The sequence below is a fragment of the Pelophylax lessonae genome (genome assembly GCF_965119305.1).
Source record: "Pelophylax lessonae genome assembly, chromosome: 4".
Lineage (NCBI taxonomy): Eukaryota > Metazoa > Chordata > Amphibia > Anura > Ranidae > Pelophylax > Pelophylax lessonae.
The window spans coordinates 221,168,866-221,181,665 of NC_138771.1; the positions used below are offsets into that span (position 1 = coordinate 221,168,866).

Genomic DNA, 12,800 nt, shown 5'->3' on the forward strand with positions numbered 1-12,800 from the left:
ATTTTTTTTTATAACGGCAACCCCCCTCTTCCTTTCCTTCGATTAAGTCACTGTCACATGATGAAATGCACCAGGAGGCGTGGCCACGTCACGTAATTGCACCCGTTCGTGTGTCTTTTGGCCAGTTTCAGCTTTTATCCAGGGACAGTCATCCTTAAGGGGATCTTGAATTGTACCGTTGTTGCTGTATGCGAATCATCTGGTGCACTAGATGTTACAAGTGCACTACATTTGTGAGTAATTGTAACCCTTTTTAATAAACCACAATATCTTTCATACTGCACCACGATGGTCTCCCTATTTTTTTTGATGCATTTATGGTGATTGGAGTCCCACCATTTAAAGTGATACAATATATTATACCAGTGGGTCTAAAGGTACCTGTGGCTTTATACCTGTTATGTCCCTTTGGCACGAGGTCTCTTGGGATGTTGCTAGCAATGCTGCCAGTATCTGCTCAGCAAGTTACACACAGGCCAGATACTTCTTAACCAGGGAAGGGTGTATTACTCACTCAGAACACGATGACATTCTTACATGGAGGAGTCTTAATCCAAAAGGCTTCTGTTCTTACAGGGGATGTAATCCCTTCTCAGTCTCATGCGGTTGCTTCCAGTCCCACACACACTGTGTCTAACTTCTTGGTACAGCCCCCCCCATCATGCATCAGGAGAAAAAGGGTCAAGGGTCACAGTGATCCTGCACAAACCTCACAATACCAGTTACTGGAACAAGCACTTTGGACCTTAGTGTTGTGTAGGTCTAATTGTAAGGTAAGTAGCCAGAGTGTTAGGTGGTGGTACACCGTGGTGCAAGATGCTGTTTGGAGCACTTTAATGCAAGATTTTTTGGAAGTTTTGGAGCACTGTTTTTAATGCAAGATTATTTTCTGCATATTTTACTTTGAGAACATATGTGCAATGGACATAGGGAGATTGCACATACCTTCTTGTCTATATAAATATTTTTTAAATATGTTTATGGACCATTTGCACTTTATAGTTTGTAATTGAATACACATATATAAATAAATATAATTGCATACATATATATATTCTGTTTTACCATTTATAAGAGTATTATCACTTTTTTATTTTTTTTTCTATCTACTTGATTCTATTGTAGTATTTATAAACCAAGTGGTGCCACGCTCTTATATAGCCATAGCTTAATACTCTTCAATAGTGCTATTGTCTCTTTAAATCATTAATATCATCCAAACAAAAGGTCCATATCAAAAACAAAAGATTGTGTCAAAATAAAGATAAATAAACCAGTTAATTAATTTCCTTTGATGTGATGTGGACCTTAAAAAACACTAACTCCAACAAAGCGTGAATCTGCTGTAAAGTTTCCTATGTCCCCATAGAAAAAAACCTTTTCACAAGTGTCTACCACTCTGTGCTGCAAATATCTTCATATAATAGTAACTGCCCCTTCATCGGATGTGCCTTCTCCTGGGGAATATGACCAATGGTCACTATGTGCCTTTTTCCCACCATAGGGGAGCTTTAGTGTTGTTCCAATATTATGAACACATCCTTGGTTTCAACTCCTCTTCGCCAAGTCACCATAAAAGAAAACTATACATAGCGCTTATCATTAAAAACAACTGGTGTTTATATACTACTAAAATTAAAGCACTCACATTTACATGGTGCTGTAAGTGCACCAAACTATAGAACTAAACTTTTTTGGAGATTCCTACCTTTTTGTTCTGAAGAAATCACTGATTGTTTCTCTGTGCCTCTGTGCTGAGTAGGTCTAATGGGATTGGTTTCAAAATTATCAGCTGTGGCAGCTGCAGGGCATTAATGAGGAAAACTGCTGGGCCTGCATCCCTTTAGACATGTTACTATTGGAAGTATCTCACCAAAAATGATATTATTGTTCCAGGGGATGCCACTAATCTGACTTGTATCTTAGTGCAGACTTCTGGGAAAATCGGTGAGCCAATTACACAAGCAGGAAATGTTGTTTCTGGGGTGCGTTCAGTACACATTCTGTGTACAGAACAGCTCCAGGTAGCCATATTGCATTGCATTTTCAGAAAATTACAACGCCTGCAGATTTAAAAGGAAAGGTCATTTTTAATAACATTCAATTACAATATGTCTTGTATTGAAATTGTATACGCTATATTGTTGTTTCTTTATTTGCTATCTCCCCCCCCCCCCCCCCCACGAAAGTGGAGTTACCATTTAACCACTTTCCGACCACCCGCTGCAGTTATACTGCGGCAGGCAGCTGTCTCTATGGTCATTTCACAAGCCACGCCCCCCCCCACAGTTAGAATCACTCCCCTAGGCTCACATTTAACCCCTTGATCACCCACAATGTTAACCCCTTCCTGCCAGTGTCATTATTACAGTAACAGTGTATATTTTTAGCACTGATTACTGTAGTAATGTCACTGGTCCCCCAAAAAGGTGTCAGTCAGGGGTCCGATCTGTCCGCCGCAATGTCGCAGTCCCGCAAAAAAATCGCAGATCACCGCCATTACTAGTAAAAAAAACAATAAAAATTACACAAATCTTTCCCATAGACGCGATAACTTTTGCGCAAACCATTCAAAATAAGCTTATTGCTGTTTTTTTTTACCAAAAATATGTAGCAGAAAACAAATTGGCCTAAAATGTTAAAAAATTTGGATTTTTAAATTTTTTTGGGGGGAATGTTACAGAGCAGAATGTGAAAAATGTTGGGTTTTTTTCGGAATTGTCGCACTTTTTTGTTTATAGCGCAAAAAATAAAAATCGCACAGGTGATCAAATACCACCAAAAGAAAGTTCTATTTGTGGGGAAAAAAAGGACATCAATTTTTTTTAGGTATAGCATTGCATGACCGCGCAATTGTCCATTAAAGGAACGCAGTGCCGAATCACAGATATGGCCTGGTCATTAAGGGGGTAAATCCTTCCTGTCCAGAAGTGGTTAAAGAGAGCGTAGCACTATTGAACAGTATTACACTTTGGCTATATAGGAGCTCAGCACCACTTGATTTATAGATGCACAGTGTATATACAGTTTGAGTGTGTGTTTTCTTGTGAACGATCCAACAGCATTAGGTATATATAATTTTGATTATAGATATACCACATTATTGTTTTTTGTTATATCCATTGCTTTTTTAGAATTATTGTAGTTGCGCTGCACTTTGAGTTTTTATTTTTATATTGGTGACTGAACACACCTTTGTGCTAGACTGCTAGACATCACTTATGATTTAACATCTTTTGAGCAAGAGTATTTTTTTTTGTTTATTACAAAAATATAGCATATGCAATTGCTACACAAGCCTTTATTACTAAAAAAAACCTTTCATTTTCAATCTGCAGCCGCTGTCATTTTCTGTAAAATTCAATGCAATATAGCAGTCTAGAGGCAATCTGTACACAGTTGGTTCACTGATTTCTCTCACTAAAATACAAGTCAAATTTTAGGCACCTCCAGCATATAGGAATTTAACAATACATTTTTACAGGTGCCCATGGGACTTTGTATGAGGTATAGCACAACAACGGGGTAAATGGATAAAAAGATGATTATTTAACAATATATTTCTCTATTGTATATTGACAGACACAACTCCTGATCTTCTTAACCATTGGGTTATACTGCCCCCTACAAGAGTAGGACACTAGGCAGAAAAAAAGCTTGACTACGCCTATGGGCAGCCTCAGGGGGTATACTCCCACTCTCAGCTATAGGCATTCAGTTTTTTTCTGCCTGGTCTGGAGTAAGGACTTAGTTCCTTGCTGGGATCTTCGGTCCTGGCAATTTTTTTCCTTTTTAATGGATTTTCTATTTTTCCTGTGAGAATCTTCATTCTTACCCTCCAGGAAAGGTTTTTTCCCTCCAACTTTCACCTGTCCCCAGACCTATTATGGGGTCTCTTTTGGGCAGTGCAAGACTTGGGGAGCCAAGGGGTGATTGTCCCGGTTCTGACTTAGGAACATTTTTAGGGGTTTTATTCGAACCTATTTACAGTCCCCAGCAAGGAGGGCAAGATGCGTCCAATTCTCGACCTCAAGGCACTAAACTGCTTTGTGAGGGTGCAGATGTTGCGAATGGAGTCCATTCGCATGGTAGTGGCATCCCTGCATCAGGGGGATCTTCTTGCTTCTATCGACATATAGGACACTTACCTTCACGTTCCAATATGTGTTGGCCAACACCACCAGTTTGTGGCGTTACCCTATGGTCTCGCCTCCTCGGATCTTCACAAAAGTGTTGGCCCCGGTGCTGGCATTGTTCCATCAGCGGGGGGTCGCGGTACTGGGGTATCTGGATGATCTGCTGCTGCAAGCGAAGTCTCCGACTGCTCTGGTGGACAACTTGGAGATTACTCTGCGAACTCTGAGGGAGTTTGGTTGGATTCTGAACCTTCAGAAGTCTGCTCTGGTTCCATCCACAAATCTGGACTATCTGGGTCTGATTCTGGACTCGGCCTTAGCCAGAGTGTTCCTTCCTCTGGAAAAACTCCAGAAATTGCAGGAAGCAATTCAGCTTCTGTTGTCCAGCAGACGGTCATCTCTTCAGACTTGCATTCGGGTGCTGGCTCTGATGGTGTCTGCTTTCGAGACAGTTCCATTTGCACAGTTCCACACAAGATCTCTACAAAGAGAGATTCTGGTCAAATGGAACAAGAATCCACAGTCTATAGACAATCTAACCTGGCGGAGCCAGGGTACGAGAGGGTACCTGATCTGGTGGCTTCGTTCTCCAGCACTGTGCCAGGGCAAATCCTTTCTCCCCCCCCCTGTACTGGACGGTGGTCACCACGGATACCAGCCTGTCCGGGTGGGGAGACGTCCTCGGAAAAGATTCTGCTCAGGGGGTCTGAACACTGGAAGAGTGCAGACTGCCGATCAATGTACTGAAGCTCCAAGTGATCAGACTTTGTCTGGATCATTGGACTCTTCAAGGGTGTCTGATGCAAATTCAATCAGACAATGCCACAGCTGTGGCCTATGTCAGTCACCAAGGGGGGCACAAGAAGTGTACTGGTGGCTCAGAAAATAGCCGGCATTCTAAGGTGGGCAGAACGTTTTGTTCCAGCCATCTCTGCTGTACACATTCTGGGGGGTGGAAAATTGGCAGGCGGATTACCTCAGTCAACAGGCAGTGGACAAGGCGGAGTAGTCTCTTCATCCGGAGGTGTTTCTTCAGTTGTGTCTTTGGTGGGCTACTCCCGAGGTGGACCTGTTGGCCTCTTGTCTCAACAGGACGGTGCAGAGGTTTGTGGCACGGTCAGGGGATCCTCTTGCGGATGCCACAGACATGCTGGTGTCCCTGTGGGGTCAGTATCGACTGATTTACACCTTCCCTCCTCTCAAACTTCTGCCCAGACTTCTTCACAGGATTGAGGCAGAAGGGATTCCGGTAATCTTAGTGGCTCCAGACTGGCCTCGCCGGTCTTGGTACGCCGATCTGGTATGGCTGGTCGCCCATGTTCCTTGGAGACTTCCTCTCACAGAGGATCTGCTGTCCCAAGGGTCAGTCTTCCGTCCTGCTTTACAGTCACTGGTTTTAATGGCTTGGCTGTTGAAAGCCAGTTGCTGAAAGATCGAGGTTTGTCTAATTCAGTGATTCCTACGCTGTTAGAAGCTAGAAAACCTACCTCTAGGAAGATCTACCATCGCACATGGAAGTCGTACATTGCTTGGTGTGATTCTCTTGGGGTTCATCCTTGCTCCTTTTCGGTGGCTCGGATCTTGACCTTCCTCCAACAGGGTATTGAGCAGCGCCTGACCTTGAGTAGGGATGAGCTTCGAGTTCGAGTCGAATGTAAGTTCGACTCGAACATTGGCCGTTTGCTCGTTCGTCGAATGAGGAACAAATGTGCTTCTTCGCGGGAAATTCAAGTGCCTGCATCCATAGTGCACGCAGTGCATTATGTGATTGGCCAAAGCATGCACCCTGACCTCCATGCTTTGGCCAATCAAATCATCTCTGCCATGATTGGACAAAGGCAGACTGCCTTTAGCCAATTATGGCTTAGGGGCTAAGTACATGACCCACACTATATAAAGGCCGCATGTAGTGTGACTGCGGGCGAGATAGTGGTTGAGGCAGGGAGAGGAACGTGATTTGCAGTTTATCAGACAGTGCAGTGTAGTCTAATTAGAGACATTGCCAGCAGTGAGTTAGACAGGGAGAGGATCATGATTGAGGCAGGGCGAGGAAAGTGATTTGCAGTTTATCGGACAGTGCAGTGTAGTCTAATTAAAAAGGCACTGCTAGTAGCAGTCAGTTAGGCAGGGAGAGAGATTTATTATTTTTACAGTTTAAGAGATCAGATAGTGAAGTATATTCAGCAGTGCAGTATATACCCTAGACCATATACCATACATTGATATCTATCTATATATATATATATATAGGACATATGATTATATATCTATTGGTCTAGTGGTCAGTTCAGTACAGAGCATACATTGATATCTATATAGATCTATACCTCTCTCTCTCTCTCTCTCTCTCTCTCTCTCTCTCTCTATATATATATATATACACGCAGTACAGACCAAAAGTTTGGACACACCTTCTCATTCAAAGTTTTCTTTATTTTCATGACTATGAAAATTGTAGAGTCACACTTCAAGAGGTAGTCACCTGAATTGGTCTTCCAACAGTCTAGAATGAGTTCCCAGAGATGCTTAGCACTTGTTGGCCCTTTTGCCTTCACTCTGCGGTCCAGCTCACCCCAAACCATCTCGATTGGGTTCAGGTCCGGTGACTGTGAAGGCCAGGTCATCTGGCGCAGCACTCCATCACTCTCCTTCCTGGTCAAATAGCCCTTACACAGCCTGGAGGTGTGTTTGGGGTCATTGTCCTGTTGAAAAATAAATGATGGTCCAACTAAACGCAAACCGGATGGAATAGCTTGCCGCTGCAAGATGCTGTGGTAGCCATGCTGGTTCAGTATGCCTTCAATTTGGAATAAATCCCCAACAGTGTCACCAGCAAAGCACCCCCACACTATCACACCTCCTCCTCCATGCTTCACGGTGGGAACCAGGCATGTAGAGTCCATCCGTTCACCTTTTCTGCGTCGCACAAAGACACGGTGTTTGGAACCAAAGATCTCTAATTTGGACTCATCAGACCAAAGCACAGATTTCCACTGGTCTAATGTCCATTCCTTGTGTTCTTTAGCCCAAACAAGTCTCTTCTGCTTGTTGCCTTTCTTTAGCAGTGAAAAGGTGCAAGTGTTGTTGGTACTAGGCGCTACCACAATGTATAGTAAAATGGTAAAATAGTATAAAAAGTGGTAAAAATTTTGAGCTGTGCATTTTAATACCAAGTGCAAGTGTTATAAAACAAGTATCATAAAATCATATAGCCATATAGTTGTAAAGTGCAGAGTGCGTTTTATTGTGGACCTAAAAGGACAAAAAAGTGCCACAATCTAAAACCATAGAAGGTGCTAGTGCTGCAGATTAGGCAATGCCTGTGCACTGAGTGCTCAATGATTAGTACCGTGCAATAGAGGTGAGATGCTATGCCCGTGGTCCCCCACTAGGCAAGAATGCTTACCACATACTAGATTGGCGTGGGTGCATATATATATATATATATATATATATATATATATATATATATATATATACATCCGTCAGTTCAGTATACCATATATTGATATATATATATATATATGACAATTGATTATATATTAGGCCATTCTGTATTTATCGGTCAGTTCAGTGTGGAACATACATTGAGATATATATATATATATATATATATATATATATATCTCAATCTCAATGTATGTTCCTCACTGAACTGACCGATAAATACTGAATGGCCTAATATATAACCAATTGTTATATATATATATATATATATATATATATATATATGTATCAATATACCCTTTTTTTTTTATTCCGCAGCAGAATCGGATCACATGGTGGTTCACACTATAGCGATCCGATTCTGATCGCATTGCGATATGAGATCTGATCTGGGGGTGTCAACTGTTAATTGACACCCCCAGCGTATCGCATATGGCAGTATATATGGTATACTGAACTGACAGATACTCAATGGCCTAATATATAATCAATTGTCCTATCTATATATATATATATATATATATATATATATATATATATATATATATATGTATATAAACACCCGTTCTATCGCGGTTCAGTTTTCGCAGTCCCAGTATTTCACGTTTTTTATTCTGTAAGACCTATTACTATTGTTTTATTAAATAAAGTACTGTAAAAGTTGTAAAAAATGCCTAGGGTGTATTTAAATAGGGTATTTCTAATTCGCGGATTTTCACTTATTGCGGGTGGGTCTGGAACGTAACCCCCGCGATGAAGGGGGGTTTACTGTGTATATATATATATATATATCTCAATGTGAAGGACAATTGAGTATATATTAGGCCATTGAGTATCTACCCGTCAGTTCAGTATACCATATTTGCTGATAAATGGTGTAGCGCTTGCAATATTAAATTGAACTGCACAGTCCATATACAAATACATCAAATCAACTGGTGGAAATCAAGTCCATTCCGAGAAAATGTGCTCCCAAAGGTGTTTGCCAAAATTTCCACAATCCAAAGGCCCAGTGCAGAGAGACCACCACCAAGAGATAAATGGCCCCTTACCACAATATAATGATCCCCGCTACAGAGATCATATCCAGCATGTACCACACATCACAGGACCCATGCAGGTTGTACCATAGCCCGTAGCGATATCCAAATCCGCTCCGAGGAGGAGGAAATTCAGTCTGCTATCTGTCTCTTATCTTCAGTGTGCAGAGGAGGAGAGGAGAGCTCCGATGTCTGCAGACATTAGAAGGATTAGCCCTGACACCTGCCAGCACCTGCGTTTAGCCCCAAACACCCCCCCCCCCCAACAAGTGCAGTGTCAGTAGATCACTGCTCGCACTAGCAGCTACATTTTTTTGTAGCAGTTCAAGCAGTCCTTGACATTTAAGTGCTCTTTTATTCGTAAGTCGCACAAGGTACCTGTAAATTTAGTGGCCAACATGTCCAAAGAAAGGTACACTAGTGACCCTGACAGCTCAGACAATGGGGTAGAGGTCTCTGCTAAAGTCAGGTGTACCCCACTCTATGCCCTGGTTGCTGAGGTTGTACAATTGCCTAATGATTTTTGTATGAAGCAGAGTACCATTACTAGTGCCACGCTACCTTTTGGTGAACTGGCGAGCACCAGTGGCCTAGTAGATCCTGGTCTTATACACATCAGCACTACAGTAACACTTGGTGGCATGGCAAGTCCCAAACGTGCAGCCCAAGCTGGTGAGGTGGCTAGCACAAGTAGTGTCCTGCAGCCACCAAGAATTCAAACACAGGCCCATAGTGTCCTTCCAGATTTGCTTGCAAATTCTGATTTGCAGCCCACAAATTCTGCAGCCCCCGTACTTCCCCCCCCATTCCACTGGAATTCCCGGTGGTTGTTTTGTCTCCCTAATGTACAAGTCTTTACATTCTTTACTATACTGCACTGCATATAGCAAGTTACTTGGCTTGTGGTTGGGCTATGGGTCTTTTTGATGTACAAGTTCCAGTTTATTGCTGGGCTTGAAGGACACAGGAATGTGATGTTTTTCTGACATTCCGGTTATATAAAGGATGACTGTAATACCCAAGTGTTCTTCTTCTCCCCTCTGTATGATGGTTTCGTGTTTTTGCTTAACCTTGTGGATGTTTTATTGAAATCCTATTTTGGGTAGCCTCAATTTTTTAATGCATTCTGGAGATCTTCTCAGAAGTCCAGTTGAATGTGACTAACTGCTACTAGCTATACTATGACCTGGAAAAATGAGAGCCTTCACAGATCATCTCCATAATTGTTCTAGTTTCTGGTCAGTTTACAAGTGATAGGGCAAGGCCAACCAATGGATACAAAAAACGATTTTACCCTGAACTAGTAACTTTAATATGTAATAAAAAAAAAAACGCATATTTACAAAATGTGTACTATTCTTTAAGAACTGTCCTTCTTTTAAATTCAAAATGCAGGCAGTCTTTACCTTTCCTTTTAATACAGTTCTTAAAACAAGTAATGCATGGGTCACAGCTTTAACTAATAAATGTGTGGCCCAAAGTGAGTTGTCTATCTGACAAGGTCAGAGCTAGCTGTAAGAAAGTGAAAGTAGGGTCAACACAAGCTTAGTGTCAGAGTAGTCGTGCGAAGTATCTACATTTTTATTCTAGAAGTGAAGATTGGAAGTGATAAATTGACTGTAGACAGTTATGGCAGCAGCCAGCTGTTCAGAGAAACACATAGAAATATCAAGAAAGCACTTTTGCTATTCAACAGCTGAATAACTTGTTAGTTGATTCCCTAAGGTCCAAAGTTACAGAAAACCAGTATGGAGAGGTAATTGAAGAAAAGTTACTAGGTATAATTTATAATGTGTTTATGTGTTAGGTCTTAACATATTGAAATATTTTACATGGAATTCAAATTTATCAGATCCACATATATAACTAATGAGCCACATTTATTTCCCTGTTCTACCTTAAGTGTAAAATTCATATATAATGTATATTTTCTTTTTTTTTCATTGCATTCCTTTGTGCTATTGTTATTTGAATAATAGAACCCAAGGATGTATGTCGTTCTGTTGATTAGTCCTATGATTCATCTATATGGTTTATTTGCAGAACACGATAACAGCAGACGTATTTAACTGGAATGACTTCTTTAGTCTTATCACTTGCACTCTGCCTGATCTTCTGTTTAAAAGTAATAGAGGTTAATGTAGTAATGTTAAAGTTCTAACCTACTTTGTCAAAGGTTGTAAAAACCTCTTGTAAGTAATCATAGATTATTTATCTAATTATTTTCATGTCCGTGCAATACCTGCACACATTTTTTAGTATAACAGGAGACTAAGCACACTAATAGAAAATAAAGCTACCCTGACCTGTGAAAACCCTAATGTTTCCTTATATTCGTTTATTTTTTCCTATGTAAAGCCATTTATCAAGGTATACAGTAAAGAACATTGATTAATAGCAAGACTTATTTGTATTAACTTCTTACTAACTTGCTAGATGATGTGTTTTTAATATGCCATTTGAAGGAGCTATAGGACTTAGGTAATAGATTGAGGAAAAGGACCTCCAAGGTGGTTTTCTCTGAAATACTGCCTGTACCTCGAGCCACACAAGAGAGGCAGAAGGAGATTAGGGAACTTAACAAGTGGCTGAGGAACTGGTGTAGGAAGGAGGGGTTTGGGTTCCTGGAGAACTGGGCTGACTTCTCAGTCGGCTACCAGCTCTTTAGTAAGGATGGGCTGCACCTTAATGGGGACGGTACAGCTCTTTTGGGGAGAAAGATGGCCACCAAGTTGGAGGGGCTTTTAAACTAGGAGACGGGGGGGAGGGCTCAGAAGTAAAATCAGTCAGGAGGGAGCAAAGGACTGAAGGCAGTTGTAGGGTCAGCAGCGACAGTAGGTCCACAACGTCAATTGGCAGGTCTGTGCGGGAAAACCGCAGACCAAACAGAAATAAACATAACCGCCAATCACGTTTAACTTCCGTAAAACTAAGAGGGGTATATGCTAATGCCAGGAGCCTAGCTAATAAAATGGATGAGTTGGAAAAGTTAGTACATGAGGATGACATAGACCTTGTGGGGATAACAGAGACTTGGTTCGACCCCTCACATGACTGGCTGGCCAATATCCAAGGGTATTCGGTGTACCGGAAGGACAGGGTAGGAAAAAGAGGGGGAGGGGTATGTCTCTATGTCAAGAACAATATAAAGGTGATAGAAAGGAGTGACATTACGGATGGGATGAGCATGGATTTAGAATCTGTGTGGGTTGAACTAGATAGGGAAGAAGATAAGGGAAAAGTAGTTGTGGGGGTTTGCTATAGGCCACCTAACCAAGGGGAGGAGGTAGAGCTGCAATTTTTAGCACTAATGGGTAAAGTGGCAAAACTGGGATCAGTCATCATATTGGGGGACTTCAATTATCCCGACATTGACTGGGAAGAGGGGACTGCACACTCACAGAAGGCCCGTCTATTCACGGAAACCTTACAGGACAATTACATGTCACAGTTGGTGGATTCCCCTACCAGAGAAAACGCAGTCCTGGATCTATTGATCACTAATGACCCAGACATAATCTCGGAGGTAGGAGTCCAGGACAACCTGGGCTCTAGCGATCACAGGATGATCACATTTAGCGTAAATAACAATATAACAAGGCAAGTGGGGAACATAAGAACCCTAAACTTCAGAAGGGCAAACTTTCCAAAACTGTACTCATTGATGGAAAGGGTAAACTGGGACCAAACCCTGGGATCACTGACCACAGAGGAAAAATGGGAATGCTTTAGGAACATATTAAGCAAATGCATCTTGCAGTGCATTCCTATGGGAAATAAATTTAGAAGAGACAAAGCCAAACCTGGCTGGCTAAACCGTAGCGTTAAAAAACTTATTAGGGGAAAAAAATTGGCCTTCATGAAATATAAATCAGAGGGCACAGTATCGGCCTTCCAGCAATACAAGGAGGCAAATAAGAAAAGTAAACAAGAAATCAAGATGGCTAAAATCAACTTTGAGAGACAAATAGCGGAGGATAGTAAAAAAAAACCAAAGAAATTCTTTAAATATATCAACAGCAAAAAAACTAGGGCAGAGCATATTGCACACATAATTAACGATGATGGGAGGATGGTTACAGAGGACACTGAAAAAGCAACCGTGCTGAATGCTTTTTTCTCGTCAGTCTTTACGCAGGAAAAGGAGGGGTACACTGACCATGACTGTATGGTTAGT

General features: G+C 41.5%; 1 protein-coding gene across 4 annotated transcripts in view; it reads left to right on the top strand.

The window, feature by feature from the left end:
* The window catches only part of CADPS2 (calcium dependent secretion activator 2), a 1,183,693-nt gene that overhangs the window by 843,839 nt on the left and 327,054 nt on the right, over positions 1-12,800 (top strand). The gene's annotated exons all lie outside the window — the stretch shown is intronic.